This window comes from Carcharhinus amblyrhynchos, chromosome 19 (assembly GCF_965287045.1).
Source record: "Carcharhinus amblyrhynchos chromosome 19, sCarAmb.v2.hapA, whole genome shotgun sequence".
Lineage (NCBI taxonomy): Eukaryota > Metazoa > Chordata > Chondrichthyes > Carcharhiniformes > Carcharhinidae > Carcharhinus > Carcharhinus amblyrhynchos.
This window is the reverse complement of record NC_137342.1, coordinates 36,250,414-36,265,563: the sequence shown is the minus strand read 5'-3', so window position 1 is coordinate 36,265,563 and position 15,150 is coordinate 36,250,414. Positions and strand designations below refer to the sequence as shown.

The window sequence follows — 15,150 nt, the reverse complement described above, 5'->3', positions numbered from 1 at the left end:
CGAAATGTATCATCTCACGCTTCTCTGCACTGTGCCCTGTACATCCAAATCTAAGTCATTAATATATATCAGAGAAATGGCCCAGTACTAACACCAGAGGAGTTCCACTATAATATCACTTCCATCCTGTAACTCGGCCAACTTTGTATCCATGCTGCCACTGTCCATTTTGTTGCCTGGACTTCAATTTTACTGGCAAAATTGACACTTCATCAAATGCCATTTGGAAATCCAGATACACTGCATCAACTGCATTGTCTTCACAAAACCTCTCTATGAAGTAACAGAATCATAGAATCTCTACAGTGCAGAAAGAGGCCATCTGCCCATCGAATCTGCACCGACTACAATCCCACCCAGGCCCTACCCTCACATCCCTATACACTTACCCGTTAATCTGTCTAATCTACGCGTCTCAGGATACTAAGGGGCAATTTTAGCATGGCCAGTCAATAATCCACACATTTTTGGATTGTGGGAGGAAACGGGAGCATCCGGAGGAAATCCATGCAGACACGGAGAACGTGCGAACGCCACACAGACGGTGACCCAAGCCGGGAATTGAATTCGGGTCCCTGGAGCAGTGAAGCAGCAGTGCTAACCTCTGTGCTATCGTGCCGCCCATCAAAAAAAGCTTGTAGAGTCCATTGAGTTGTACAGCGCGGAAAAGGCCCTTTGGCTCTTGAGTCTGCAACAACAATAACTACCACTAAAGTCAGACTAATCCCATTTTCTACCGCTTGTCCCATATCCTTGAATGTTATGATGTTTCAAGTGCTCATCTGTGATGATCCTGTGCCTTTAAGAAATGTATTTTAATCACTTTTTTCTGCAGATTTTTTTCAAGCAGGCATTTTATTAGTGCCAGGTGTCTGTACCCCATGGTCTCTAATTGTTACTGATACACTATAATGGATACCATGTTTATTTTTAATCTAGACAAATGCAGGGTCCTGTGTTGTTTTTTTAATGATCCCATGGGATTGTTGAGTGGAACTCGATTTGACAGTTTGTCATCTGGCTAGGGACAGTTATGATTCATAGAAAAGTCCAGCTTTTAGTTTTGCTTCTCAGTCATAGCCTGAAGTGGAGAGCAGCAACAGTGCTTTGCCCCTCTTTCTGGAGTTTGTGTCTGTAGTTGAATTTTCTCAGATGTTGTTTGGATTTGAGACAGAAAACAGAGCCTCTTGTTTTCACTGCTCTGGAACTAGAAGTCCTGTTGTCTGAGTTGCTGTTAGAACCAGGTGGAAGAAGGCAGTGTTCCCTCCTCCCCCTCTCTAGAAGCTTTTTGGAAGTTCCAGGACCGGGAAGCCTCAGGAATTTAATCCAGCATCCAAAGCTGTTAAAAAGCTGAAAATCCAGCATGATGTGATCATACTGTGATGTTATGGTGCCCTTAAGAAATGTATTTTAATCGCATTTCTCTGCAATTCTTTTAAGAGGGTCTAGCCTCTTATGATTATGTCTGTATCAGTATCTTTTATTGTTTTTGTAGCAGGATGATTGCTGCAATGTTTATTTTTACATTGGGCCTAATGCAGCGAACTGAAGTTTTACAGGTTTTCTGACCCTTTTGAATTGTTGAGGGAAGACTGATTGACAGGTTAAGGTCAGGTGGTTCCTTCACAGAGAAGTCCAATGATTCACTTTCAGTTTTTTTAGAACTGTTGAATTCCAGACTGCAAGCAGTGTGTTTCTGTGTCTCTGGTATTAGAAATCTAGCTCTGGATGGCTAGCTGGCCGCCCTCGGAAGTATATTGCAAATTCCAAGACATGGAAATCAGAGTTTCAATACTCTACCCAAAGGACTGATACACAACAGATATTGCAAAGCTGTAAGATTCAGCACCATGTGAGCATACTTACTTTCTGCGTTAAGCCTGGAATTGGGTTGTATGTTTGTAGGGGCGGTTGTGTTGGAACAGTCTTTGTAGCTGTTCAGGTTTGTATAGTATCATAATTTTTTTCTTGTTTGTAATTGGTAAAAGGGATTGCTCATTTTCTTTTGATGAGTTAACTGTATTCTTAAATAAACTTTGTTTGAGAAAAGCTCCTTTATGGGTTGTTTGAATCATACCTGGAGTGAAACATCTTATGCTTACCCGTGCAAAAATTAAGGTCCGGACTGACTTCATAAAACATCTGGATTGTAACAATACTTTTTTTTGTGCCAAGTCTGAAGAGGGTTGTATATCGCTGGGATGGGATGTTGACTTGGAACAACATAGATAGCGAGTTGTTAAGGTTTATACTGTCATGTTTAATTCTTGTAATTGGTAAAAGTTATGCTAAATCTTTTTGTTAAATTTTAACTGTTCTTAAATAAACTTTGATAAAAGCTTCCTAGTGGGTCACTTCACCTGGAGTGAAACACCTTATGCTCATCCATACCAAATTCAAATGTAAAAACCTAGGGTGTAGGATATCTTCATAAAACACTTTGGAGTTTCTGGCCCAGGTTTTAATACATCCAGATACTTTTTAAAAGTTGAGAGTTTTCCAGCCTCCAGTACCATTCGAGGCAGTGCATTTCAGATTTTCACCACCCTCTGAATCTCCTGTCCCTTATCTAAAACTGTGCCTCCATGTGATTGACCCCTCGAGGAATAGCTGCATCCTATTCACCCTGTCCATATTCCTCATAATCGTATGCACCTCAATCATGTCTCCCCATTAGCTGCCTTTACTCTAAAGAAAACAATCCAAGCCTATCCAGTCTCTCCTTGTAGCTCAAATGTACCATCCCAGGCAACATCCTGGTGAACCTTCACAGTACCCCCTCTAGTGCAATCACATCCTTTCCATAATGAGGTGACCAAAATTGCACACCGTACTCCAGCTGTGGTCTAACCAACGTTCTGTACAATTCCAAATTACCTCCTTGCTCTTATATTCCATACTACGACTGGTCAAAGCGAATGTCCCAAATCCCTTCTTAACTATCCTATCCGATCAGTACTTGGCAACTGCCTGAACTTTACAGGGCTGGGTCAATAGGAGTCAAGGTTCGTCGGAACACAGAAAAAAGTCTTCTTTTTGGACGCTGTCGATTGACAGGTGGCTGTTTTGAGGTTCTGTACCTGCAGTGATAAACTTGAATTTTCACCATTTAGTTGTTTCAATACCTGCTGGGATGAAATCTAACAACATAATTGCTCCATGAGAGCAACTTGTATTTATATAATGCATTTAATATAGTTAAATACTCCAAGCTGTTCCACAGGGACATTATCAAATATTGTCGCACATCATGCTGTGCAAGGGCAGGCAACGAAAAAGCTTGGTCAAAGGGTTAAAATGAGATAAAGAAGTGAAGAGGCAGAGAGAGTTAGGAAGGGAATTCCAGGGCTTAAGTCCTAGGTTTTTGTAGACAAACCGTTAATGAGCAACTTTTAGTAGTAAATTATACATGCATTTGGAAAGGTAAGTTTGCTGAGTTTTGGGGAGAAAGGACAGTGGAGCTAACTGGATAGGTTTTTCAAAGAGCAGGCGCTAACTAGCACATTGATTCCGTGCTATATGATTCTGTAACTACTGTACTACTTACTATTAGGTGCTCCTACACAACTTGAACATAGCAGCAGTGATCGAGTTATTTTGTCAGTAGTTGGTTTCATGCTCTCCTGCAGCAACAGTCTATGCTACCTTTCCTTTTGACTGTTATTGTATTTGTTTCCACACCCTTTCAGATTAGTGCATTGCAGATCATAACTTCATAAACACTTTTTCATCCTCATTTGCCAAATAACCTTATACCTGGGTCATCTGGTTACCACCTCTTCTCTCACTGCATAGTTTCTCCTTATTTACTTAATAAACACCCTTCATGATTTTGAACAGCCCTTTTAAATCGCCACTTAAATATCCGTGTTCAAGAACAGCAACCGTAACTTCTCTAGTCTCTTGCACAACTGAAGTTTTCCATTCTTGGTACCAGTCTAGTAAATCTCCACACTGAAAATTTTGACATCTTTCCTAAATTGTGGAGTCTGGATTTGAACACAAATGCCCAATTAAATGAGTCCTCGGCGCCAGCCTTTACCAAGAAGAAAATGCCGCTCCTCATAGTAAATGAGGAAGTAATAGTGATACTGGATGGGCTAAGCATTTATTAAGGGGAGGTATTTGGAAAGGCTGTCTGTACTTAAAACTGATGAGTCACCAAGATCAAACCTGATTCATCCAAAGATACTGAGGAAAGAATGGAGATGGCATCAGTAGTGGTCATAGTTTTAGAATTCCAAATGGAAGATTGTTCTAGATTAGTGTTCTACTAATGGTGCATCACGATCCTGGAGTTTTGAAAAGCTGATTGTCATTGATTGCTAAACTGTTGCTGAAAATGTGCGAGACTCGGGTTTCTCGTGGTGACGAGCGAATCATCTCATTGATTGCCTGATCGTAGGCACCAAGACGTGGACTAAGCTGGGTGAAGCCCAAATGATGAGTGAGCAGCCAGGCACATTCAAGAGAGCAAAAATATACCATATCTGCCAGGAATAGGAAAATTAATTTCTTTTTATGAATGTCAAAGGCAAGACCATTTTGTTTTATGTGTCAACAGTGTGTAGCTTTGAATAAAAAAGATAATTTGGAACAGCATCATAAGACATTGCATGCAAAATATCAGGAAAATTTTTCTTTAAGCACTGCCATTTGGACAGAGTTGGGGAATTGAAGGGAATGTTGTAAGCTCAATAGTCACTCTTTTCAAAACCTGTGGCTAAAAGAAAGGCTAGCAAAAAGGTATCTTCCCATTAGCCATCTGCTGGCAAGACATGAGGGACTGTTCATCAGATTTATTAAGGCGATGATGTTATCACTGCTACCTTGCTTAAAGACTTAAAAATCAGGTGAAATTATGACAATCATCAAGTGCATACCATTTGGTGCTTTAATAATAGCCAGGAAGGGGAATTGTTGTCTGAGATGTGTCCCAGCAAATGCACCAACACTTACCAGCTTCCAAATGTTTCTCACTGCAGTTTGAGTCAGTAGACATGACTGATGATATCCAGCTGATTGTTTTTGTTAGTATGGCATTTAAAAATGCAACAAAGGAGGACCTTTCTCCTCAATGAGAAGACAAGAGGTGATGATGCCAAAGAATGGCAACAAATTTAAAAGATATGTGACTGAGAAAAACATTCTGATCAAGAAACCAATTTCAATCAGAACTGATAATGCACCATCAATGCTGGGAGTCAGTGCAGCCTTTGTTACACTTTGTAGAAATAATTTTGAATTCCCCTTCTTTGTCAATTATCACTCAGTTATCCACCAAAAGCACTAATGAGCAAGGTTATTGACTTTTCTCATGTTAAGACAGTTGGTTTCAAGATTCCCAGCTCACTTCGTGCCAGAGCTCTGCAACATCAAATCATTACTTGATGAACTTGATACCACCTATGTTGAGCTAATTCTTTGTTGTATCTGTCCAATTCAGGTACTTTTACCAGCTTCTTAATCAAAGTTTTACTCAGGTGCTTTTATGAGAAGAACAAAGTGTGGACACAGATATATAATTCAACAAACTTCATTAAATAAAGATAACCAGTAAATTGCCCACTATTTTTACAAAAAACATCCAGGAATTGGCTATACTACCCATAAAGATGGCTTGGTAGGCTGTATATCCGGTTCGTGAGTCCCTCTGGTTCGTCTTCGGAAGGTGATTCTTGCTTGCCATTTCTTCTTTGCTTCCTTCCTTTGGTCTGGTCTGGTCTGGCCTCGGTCATCTCCTGTCATCTCCCATCTTGAGTCTTTGCTCCAAAGGTGTCCGGAATGTCTGTCTTATTCCCCTGAGGCTTTGTGCTTTTTCTTTCTGCCTTTGGCCTTCTGCCAATGGAGCTTTGAGAGACAGGGTTCTCAGCATCAATGGTCTAGTTGATGACCTGTTGACAGGACACCGGGCAATTGGCCAGTGCATGTCAAATAGGAACGATGATCACTTGATGAGTTATCGATAGGGTGGATCCAAACATGCCCCCTGTAGCCTGTCAGAGTTCTGTATATTTAAACTTTGGCCAAATCCAATTTTCTGTAGGCTATTTGCAGCTCACTGTAGTGCCCAATTCTTTAATTTCAAATGTCCAATTTTATTTTGGGCTCAGCATCACACCTTCATGTAAATTTGATTGATTAAGTTGAGGAAAAGTCCTCCAGAGATAATTGGATCTGCTCCCAGAAATTGGCACGTTTCTTAAATAAAAAAAGAGGTGTACAGTATGCTGTCACATATGCATGGTTGCTAGACTTGGCTCATCTTACAGACATAAATGCAAAATTGAATGAGCTGAACAGTGAACTGCAGGGGAGGGATGGAGACATATCACATGGTTGAAACTGGTCCTGTGATCCTCCCAGTTAAAGAACAAAATTACTGAGCACTTTCCAAACCTGGAGAAAATCCAACTGATCATACAGAAACGGATCCATCCAAATAAATTCTGTAAGCACCTGAATAAATTGGAAAAGGAATTCGTTGAACGATTTCAGGAGTTAAACAAGATGGAACAAATCAGTAGGTTTATCTCAAATCCTTTTTTTCAAGTTGACATTGGAGAACTGACAGCAAAATATCAGTAGGTGTTCGAACAAAGCAGTGGACTTGACATGGAAATAATCACCATGCAAAATTATATAGAGCTGAAAGCTAGTTCGCGAGATAAAGGCTCTTGGAGACTTGTAAACAGAGGGAAGTACACTTTCCTGACATCGTATGCACTCAAGGTGAGGGCCTACTTTGATTACACATATGTCTTATGTTGGCTTTTTCCCAGACGAAAATCATCAAGTCGAAGTATTGCACTTGTCTCAAATTTTTGTCTGATGGACTGTATGAGATTGGCCATCTTAAACTACAACTCAGACGTCAGTACACTCAGTGCGCAAGCACAGGTGTCACACTACAAATAAGTGAGTGTTGTGCATTTAGGGCATTTTAATAATGTTTAATTTTTAAAGAGTGGATCTTGTGCTGCTTTTGGTGCTAAAAGTGATCTTGTGCTTAAAAGATTTGATAACACGGACTGGAGAATTGCAAACCTTACAATACTGTTCAAAAGGTACAAGGATAAATCCAGCAACCACAGGCCAGTCAGTATGACATCTGGCCACATAAGGAATCATTATATCTAATGAAGGAGCTTGGTCAAGGAGTTAGGTTTGAAGATGTTCAGGAAGAAAGTAAGATAGAGAGGCAGAAACGTATAGGAAAGGAATTCCAGAGCGCACAGCTTATGTAATCTAAAGCACTGCCTCCAATAGTCAAGTGGTTAAAATCTGGGAAACTTACAAACCCAGAATTAGGTGAGCGCAGCTAACTCAGAAGGTTGCAGGGCTGGAGGAGATTATGGAAGTAGGGATGGGTGAAACCATCAAGGGATTTGAAAACAATGAAAAATTTTAAAATCAAAGCATTGCTGAGCTGGAAACCAATAGAGGTCAGCAAGGACAGAGGGGTTGGCAAACTGGGCATGGTGCATGTTAAGACACAGACATCAGAATTTTGGGTCATTTCATGGAGACAGTAGTATAGTGGTAATATCACTAGGCCAGAAATCCAGAAGCCTAGACTAATAAATATTTCAGAGAATTAAGAACATTTTAATTGAATTAGTTAATATATCCGGAGTGAAGAGATGCTAGTCTCAACAGTGCTCGTGAAACTACAGGATTGTCATGTAGTTCACCAACATCCTTCAGGAGAGACTACCTCATCTGACTTCCAAGTGACTCCAGATCCACAGCAACTTTTAACTGCCCTCTGAAATGGTGCAGCAAGCCATTTAGTCGTAACAAACTACGACAGAATAAAGGCTGTTTGGATGTACTAACACCACATGGACTGCAGTAGTTCAAAAAGGTAAGCTCACCACCACCTTCTTGAGGTGAATTAGGGATCGGCAACAAATGCTGGTCTTGCCTGTGAAACTAAACAAAAAAGTTAACCTTGGATAAAATGTGGAAGGCCAGCCAGGAGGGCATTGGAATTGTCAAGTTTTGAGGTAAAGACATGAATGGAGGTTTCAGCAGATGAACTGAGGTGGGTGAAATCGGACACTGTTACAAAGATAGAAATGGATGGTCTTGATAAGTCATCTTGAGGTCAAATACGAAAGCAGGTTTTCAGATTAGTCTCAGACCATTGGCAAGAAAAGAAATGGCGTTGGTATCGAGGGACAAACTTTGAAACAGGGCTAAAAATAATGGCTTCACTCTTCCCAATGCTGCAGGTTATGTCTGCTCAGCCAGTACGAATAAACAACCTGATAATTTAGAATCAGTGGTGAAGTCAAACGAGGTGGTAGAGGGGTAAAGCCGGATGTTGATAGCATGCTTATGAAAACTAACCAAGTCCTTTTGGACTTGCCACGAAAGGGTAACAAGTAAATGGAAAATGAGAAAGGGCCATGGATAAATTTTTTTGGTGGCACCAGACGGAAGAATGAAGGAATGGGAAGAAAAGCTATGGGAGTGATTCTCTGACAGTGATCAGATAGTCAATAATGGGCAAAGTACGAGCAGCTCCCCACACCTGGACGACAGTGGAGAGGTTTTGAGGAAGATGGTGTGGTCAGTTGTGTCAGGGATTTTGAGTAGGCTGAGGAGGGCTTGTTTTGTGATTTTGATAAGAGCCAGTTTCAAACCCAGAAACTTGACTGGAGGGACTTGCCTGTGGAGTTTGCATAAAGGTGAGCACAGATTTGGTAACACATTCAAGGGCTTCAGAGATGAAAGAGAGATTGGATGGTTATTTGCATTAACTGTGGGTCTAGAGTGGGTTTTTGTAGTGAGGGATGATGACAGCAGGCTGAAAGGAAAGTGCAACAACACCTAAAAAGACACAAGTGTTAGCAATATTGGTTACCTTTGATAACATGGACGAGAACTTAAGTGTTTAGCAGTTTAGAAGGAATAAGGTCAGCGGAAGAGATGGTGAATCTCTGACAAGAATCAACTAACGGAAAGCAGCACAGCTTTGTTAAGGAAAATGTTTGACCAACCAAGGTGAACATAGGCACAGAACTCAGGAAAAGAGACTGTGAGGACCTTGCACATTTTGCATGGGAAATGAGGTATTGAAGGCTCTGATAGGCTTAAAAATGGACAAGTCCCCATGCCCAGATGAATTACATCTCGGACTGCTTTTGGGAGGAGAGGCAGGAAATTTCAGGGGCTCTGACATTTTTAATTTTTAATTTTGAGCGAAGTGCCAGAGGACTGGATGTGCCTAATGTGGTTTCACTTTTCAAGAAAGGTGACAGAGATAAAGCAGGAAATTACAGATTAGTGAGTGTCAACTCAGTGGGAGGGAAACTAGTGGAGAAAATTCTGAAGGAGAGAATTCATCTCCACATGGAAATGCTTGTGTTATTTAAGGATAGTCAGCATGGCTTTGCCAGAGGGAGGTCATGCCTAACAAATTGATAGAATCTTTTGAAAATAATTGAGTGTGTGGATAAAGGAAGTGCAGCTGATGTAGTTTATATGGATTTTAACAAGGTCCCACAGGGGTGACTAATTGAGAAGGTTGAAGCACATAGAATTCAAGGTAAATTGGCGAGATAGATCAGAAATTGGCTTATTAATAGGGCACACAGTGATGGTAGAAGGCCGCTCGAGTGACTGGAGGCCAGAATCCATGACGCAGTCCAAGATTGCGTACTGGGACCCTTTTTGTTTGTTATGTACATAAATTATGTGGATGATAATGTAGGGGGAATGATGAGCACCAAGATTGGTAGGGTGGTTAATAGTGAAGAAGAAAGTCGAGGGTTACAGAAAGATATAGATGGGTTGGTCAGTTGGACAGAGAACTGGGAGATAGTATTTAACCATGGCGTAGAATAGTAACAAGACAAGAGAATATTTAATGAATGGTAGAACACTAGAAACAGATTGGTTTTGGGGTCATCTTGACTTGAAATGTTCTGTTTTCTCCCCACAGATATTGTCAGACCTGCTGAGATTTTCCAGCATTTTCTGAGCAGTGGATTTGATGTTGTGTATGTGAAATTTCAAAAGGCATTTAATGAAGTACACATATTAACTTCATTAGTAAAATGAGCCCATGGGATGAAGGGCGCAGTTGCAGAATGAATAAGAAATTAGTTAAAACATAATTAACAGTTAAGGCAAATGGTTGTTTTCCTGACTGGAAGGAGGTAAATGGTGGAGTTCCCGAGGTCTACAGTTGTTTTCAATATATTTTCATGTCTCGTACTTTGGCAAGAGAGATCACGTTAAAATTTATAGATGGCATGAAATGAGGAAGCGTAGTAAACAGGCTTCAAGAGGACATCAGCTCGTGGAATGGGTGGCTACATTGCAAGTAAACTCAGTGCAGTGTGAGATGATCTATTTTGATAACAACACAACTTGGAACAATTTAAAAGGAGTACAAGGAAAGAAAGTGGCCATGGAGGGGATGGAGGGGGAACGAAGCAACCAATAAGACCTGATTTTGGGCTTTATAAATTGTGGTGTTTAATGTAAGAGTCAGAAAGTTATGCAAAACTTGTTTAAAACTTAGTTTGACTCCAGTTTGGATATTTTGTTTAAGTATGGGTATTGGATGATCATGTCGAATTTGGAGAGGGTTTGGGGAGATTTACAATGGGTGCAGGATTACAATTACATGGATAGACTGGAGAAAATGCAATTGTTCTAAGAATAAGAGGAGTTTTGATAGAAATGAATGTAAATAAAATGAAATTGTTTCATCATCTGAACCAGAGATTTCAGGTGATTGGCAAAGGAATCAGAGGCAATATGTGGAAAAACATTTTTTAACACGTGATAGGGATTTGGAATGTGCTACCCAGTGGATTCAAAAGCGAATTGGACCAATATTTGTAGAAAAAACAATTGCAAGAATATAGGGTAAGTATGGAGGAGTGGGGCTAATTGGATAGCTCGTTGAAACAGTTGGCACCAAATCCTGTGCTGCACTATTCAATGATCCTGTGAACTTGGTGCATTGTATTGAAATTATTTGCTGGTTTTGTGGAACATTGGCAAATCAGAATTCCACTGCCGCACAGTACCATGATGTGCATATATACATTAAAAGTAAAATTCAAGATTAAATAATTGTACTGATGCTTCAATATTATTGTCTGCTAATTTTGATACTTGCTTATTTTGCCATTAGTAAGCAAATAATCCTTTCAGATATGTTTGGAAAGTGTCCTAGTTCAAATTGATTTTTGTTCTGAGATGGGATTACCTCAATAGAATGCACGACTGCGTTGCTGTTTTTTTGACGTTCTCTAATGTAGTGCGCATTTAGCTTCAAATTGGAACAATGCAGTTTAAAAAGCAAAATTGTGCCAGAGATTAGTCTGCCATGCTTCAGGACTTTCTCCCTGGGATATTCTTTTACCTTTTATTGGCGCATTGCATGAAAGATTACTATATTGAACCCTGTTGTGTTTTTTATGCAGATCTAATTTGTAAATTATTTTTAAGAAGGCAATTATTGCTTTTGAGGTGTTACTAGAAATTAGTAAATGAAAAACCTGTCTTTTATTCAAAAAATTTTCTCCCCCCTCTTTTCTGTTCTGCAAGTAAATAGGCCTGTTCCTGTGATGGCTTTGTTATTTGCATTTAATTTAATTTATGTGGATGGATGAGAGCAGGCTGATGTGATTTGGCAAGCTCGGGAACATTCTGTTTTCTCTGCCACTCCAGTGCCAGCTTCATCAGTTGCAAATAAAGTGCAATTTTTTTTTAACTGATTACCACAAATGTTTTATTGAGCAACATATTGACTTTTTGCTTAAAGTTCATTAATAAAATACTCAGTCTGTAGGTGCAGATAATGAACCATGAGGTGCTTTTCTTCGAACAGTTATAACCGACTCCAAAATATGCTGTGTCTATCATGGAAGTAACCAATTCCTCAATGTTTGGGGGAATCTTGTATTGTAGCATCAGGTCAGTAGTGATTCTTGGGGTGTCTAATCTTGTGGTACAGTCTTGGATGCTAATACTCTCAAAAATTAGCAGTAATGCTAAATGATCCAGGGCAGTATACTGTCCAAGATTTTTCTGTTGTTAACGACACGAATTTTAGTGTTCCCATCAACAAATGAATGGGAATATTGAATTTAATTAAAGCCAGCAGTGCATGTTAACATCAATATTAGTGATATAACATCATAACAAAGTATATTATTTTGAGATAGCATTAAACAGCTCCAAGATGTCTGCCCAGTTGCCTCAACAAAGCAGCTGCATTCAGCTAGCCGTCTCTTAATTTGGATACTATTGAACCTGAACTGAAATGTCTGCAGTGCAACAGAATTCTGCGTTCAGCCGGTCTGTGATTTATAATGGGAAGCCATTCCAAAATTTGATCCTGTTCAGTGCAATATCAAAACTTGTATAAAGCACATTTTTTTTGTTATCATGGTAATCTTCATGCTTGGGACTTGCCAACTTGGAAGTGGAGTGTTAGCTGTCTAGTTTCTCATTGAAAATTTTTCCATTTCCCTTGTGAGGATATGTTAATCCTTTGCTAGAGTTTGGTCTTGGTGAATTTCAGCAAACCTTTAGGCTCTGGGAGCACAATTCTGTATGTGTGTAATTCAAGTGGGATTTTGAACATAAAGAATAGGAGCATGCACAGACCATTCGGCCCCTCGAATCTACTCTGCCATTCAGTAAGGTCATGTCTGATCTTTTGTTTAAACTCCACTTTCTGCTCCCCTTATCTCTTGAGAGTTCAAATTCTGTTGATATCAGTCTTGAATATAATCAATGAAAGCAGCATCCACAACTCTTTGGATTCCAAATCACTGGACAGCTTTCAGGAGCAGAAACACTTTTTCCCTCGTGTACTGGAGGTGAAACCAAAGTATTCTAGAGCATGTACTACAGACAATTTAAGAAATTTAAATATTACAAGTTCAATTTAGGTATTGTGATTGATTCTTGTATTTTTTTTACATACATGTCCAACTATTTCATGTGTCAGTTACTCTTCATTTTGATGCTAGCAGCAACTTTATAAAGTAAATGTTCTGGTGCATTTATGTAGGCAGATTCCACTAGGACCTCCAGAGGTAGCACTACCCACAATTGCAATATACTAAATAACTGCTTTATAAACCTTCTGTTCTTCAGTGAGCTGAGTAACTCACCAGCCTGACTGCATTGTCTTATGGTAGATTTTTATTTTGCTAACTGGTCTGCAAGGATGTTTCCCAGCCATTGGATCGATATAAAATGTGGGAAGTCAAACTGTGAATTACAAGTGAAGAAAAACTGCATATGTGACAGCTACATAACATTGAGTATCTATATGCTGGTTACCGTTCCAATTTCAAGGGGATAGATTTGGCAATTCCAGAACCTTATAGCGTTAATCCATCTGCTGACTGAATGAAATGTTAAACTGTGATTCAGTTTTCTCAGTCAAGTGGACGTAACGTATCCTGTGATACTATTTCGGAGAATGAAGGGGAGATAGGCAGAAAGAAAAGGAGAGGGGACTAGCCCTGACAGAGTGGCTTAAAGATAAAAGTGATAGAGGATTTCGACATTGGAAGATCAGGAAATAGATAGGCGGAGATCAGAGATAACGAGTCAGAAAGCACTGCTTGGAGTAGCTTACAAGCCCTCCTAACAACAGCTATGCTATTGGATAGTATATTAATCAAGAGATAATAGTTTGTAACAAAGGTAATACAATACTCGCAGGGGCTTGAATCTTTATATAGACTGGACAAATTAATTCGCCAAGCTAACCTGGAGGATAGTTGGAATTCATTCAGGACAGTTTCTTAATATGATACATAGCCATTTCCTAGGTTAGTTCTACTATTTTAAATCTTACATTGTATATTCAGATGGAGTCAATTAGTAATCTTGTAGTAAAGAATCCCATGGGGCAAAGTAATCATATTTCACATCAAGTTTTAGGATGACATTTTATTATGAAACAAATGCCTTAAACTTAAAAACCAATTACATAGATACGAAGTATGGAACTAAATAAGCAGTGGCAAACATTTAAAGAAATGGTTCAAAGTTCTCAACAGAAATGCATTCCATTGAGAAACAATAGTCCTCTGAGAAAAATGGTTCAAATGTGGTTTACTAAGGAAGTTGAGGATAATATTTAGATTGAAATAAGTTTACAATATTGGAAAGAATGTTGGTAAACCTAAGGACTAGGAGTGTTTTAGGAACCAGCAAAGAAAATAAAAAAATTGATGGTAGGAAAAATAGAATGAGAGTAAAGTAACAAATATGAAAACTGATGGTAAGAACTTCTAAAACGTAAAAAAAAAAGTAACATTAGTAAATTCTTAAAAAGCTGAGTCAGGAGAAATTACATTGGTGAATTAAGAAATAGAGTTGTTAAACCAATATTTTGTATCTATCTTCAAATTAGATGACAAAAGCATCACAAAACAGTAGGAAACCAAGAGTGAAAGAGGATGAAGTTTTTTAAGTAATTAATATGAGTCGAGAAAAAATACTGAAGAAAGTTGTGGACTAAAAGCTGACAATCTTCTGTCCCGATGGCCTTCATTTTAAGATTCTAAATGCACATAATCATTGCATGTTACGATTTTTCATAATTGCCTAAATTAGAGAATCTTTCTAGTATATTGGAAGAGAGCAAATGTAATCCTGCTTTTTAAGAAAGTAGAGAGATAGAAAACATGCAACTGTTGGTCAGTTAGCTTGATATCAGCTGTTGGGAAAATGATGGATCCATTAATGAAGTGAGAACAAACAGGCGATTAAGAACAAAGAAAATTACAGCACAGGAACAGGTCCTTTGGCTCTCCAAGCCTGCACCAACCATGCTGTCCAACTTAACTAAAATCTCCTACCCTTCTGGGAACCATATCCCTCTATTGCCATCCTATACATGTATTTGTCAAGAAGCCCCTTAAAAGTCAGTACTGTATCCGCTTCCACTATCTCCCCTGGCAACGATTTCCAGGCATCCACCACCCCCTGTGTAAAAGGTCTGCCTTGTACATCTTTAAACCTTGTCCCTCACATCTTAAACCTGTGCCCCTGAGTAATTGACTCTTCCATTCTTTCAATAGAAAATAACAACATGAGGCACAGTCAACATGATTTTATCAAAGGGAATTGTGTTTGACATGTAATTAGTATTGT

At 39.2% G+C, this 15,150-nt stretch overlaps 1 protein-coding gene across 1 annotated transcript in view; it reads left to right on the top strand.

Moving 5' to 3' along the window:
• The window catches only part of snd1 (staphylococcal nuclease and tudor domain containing 1), a 907,822-nt gene that overhangs the window by 267,588 nt on the left and 625,084 nt on the right, over nt 1–15,150 (top strand). The window lies entirely within an intron of this gene.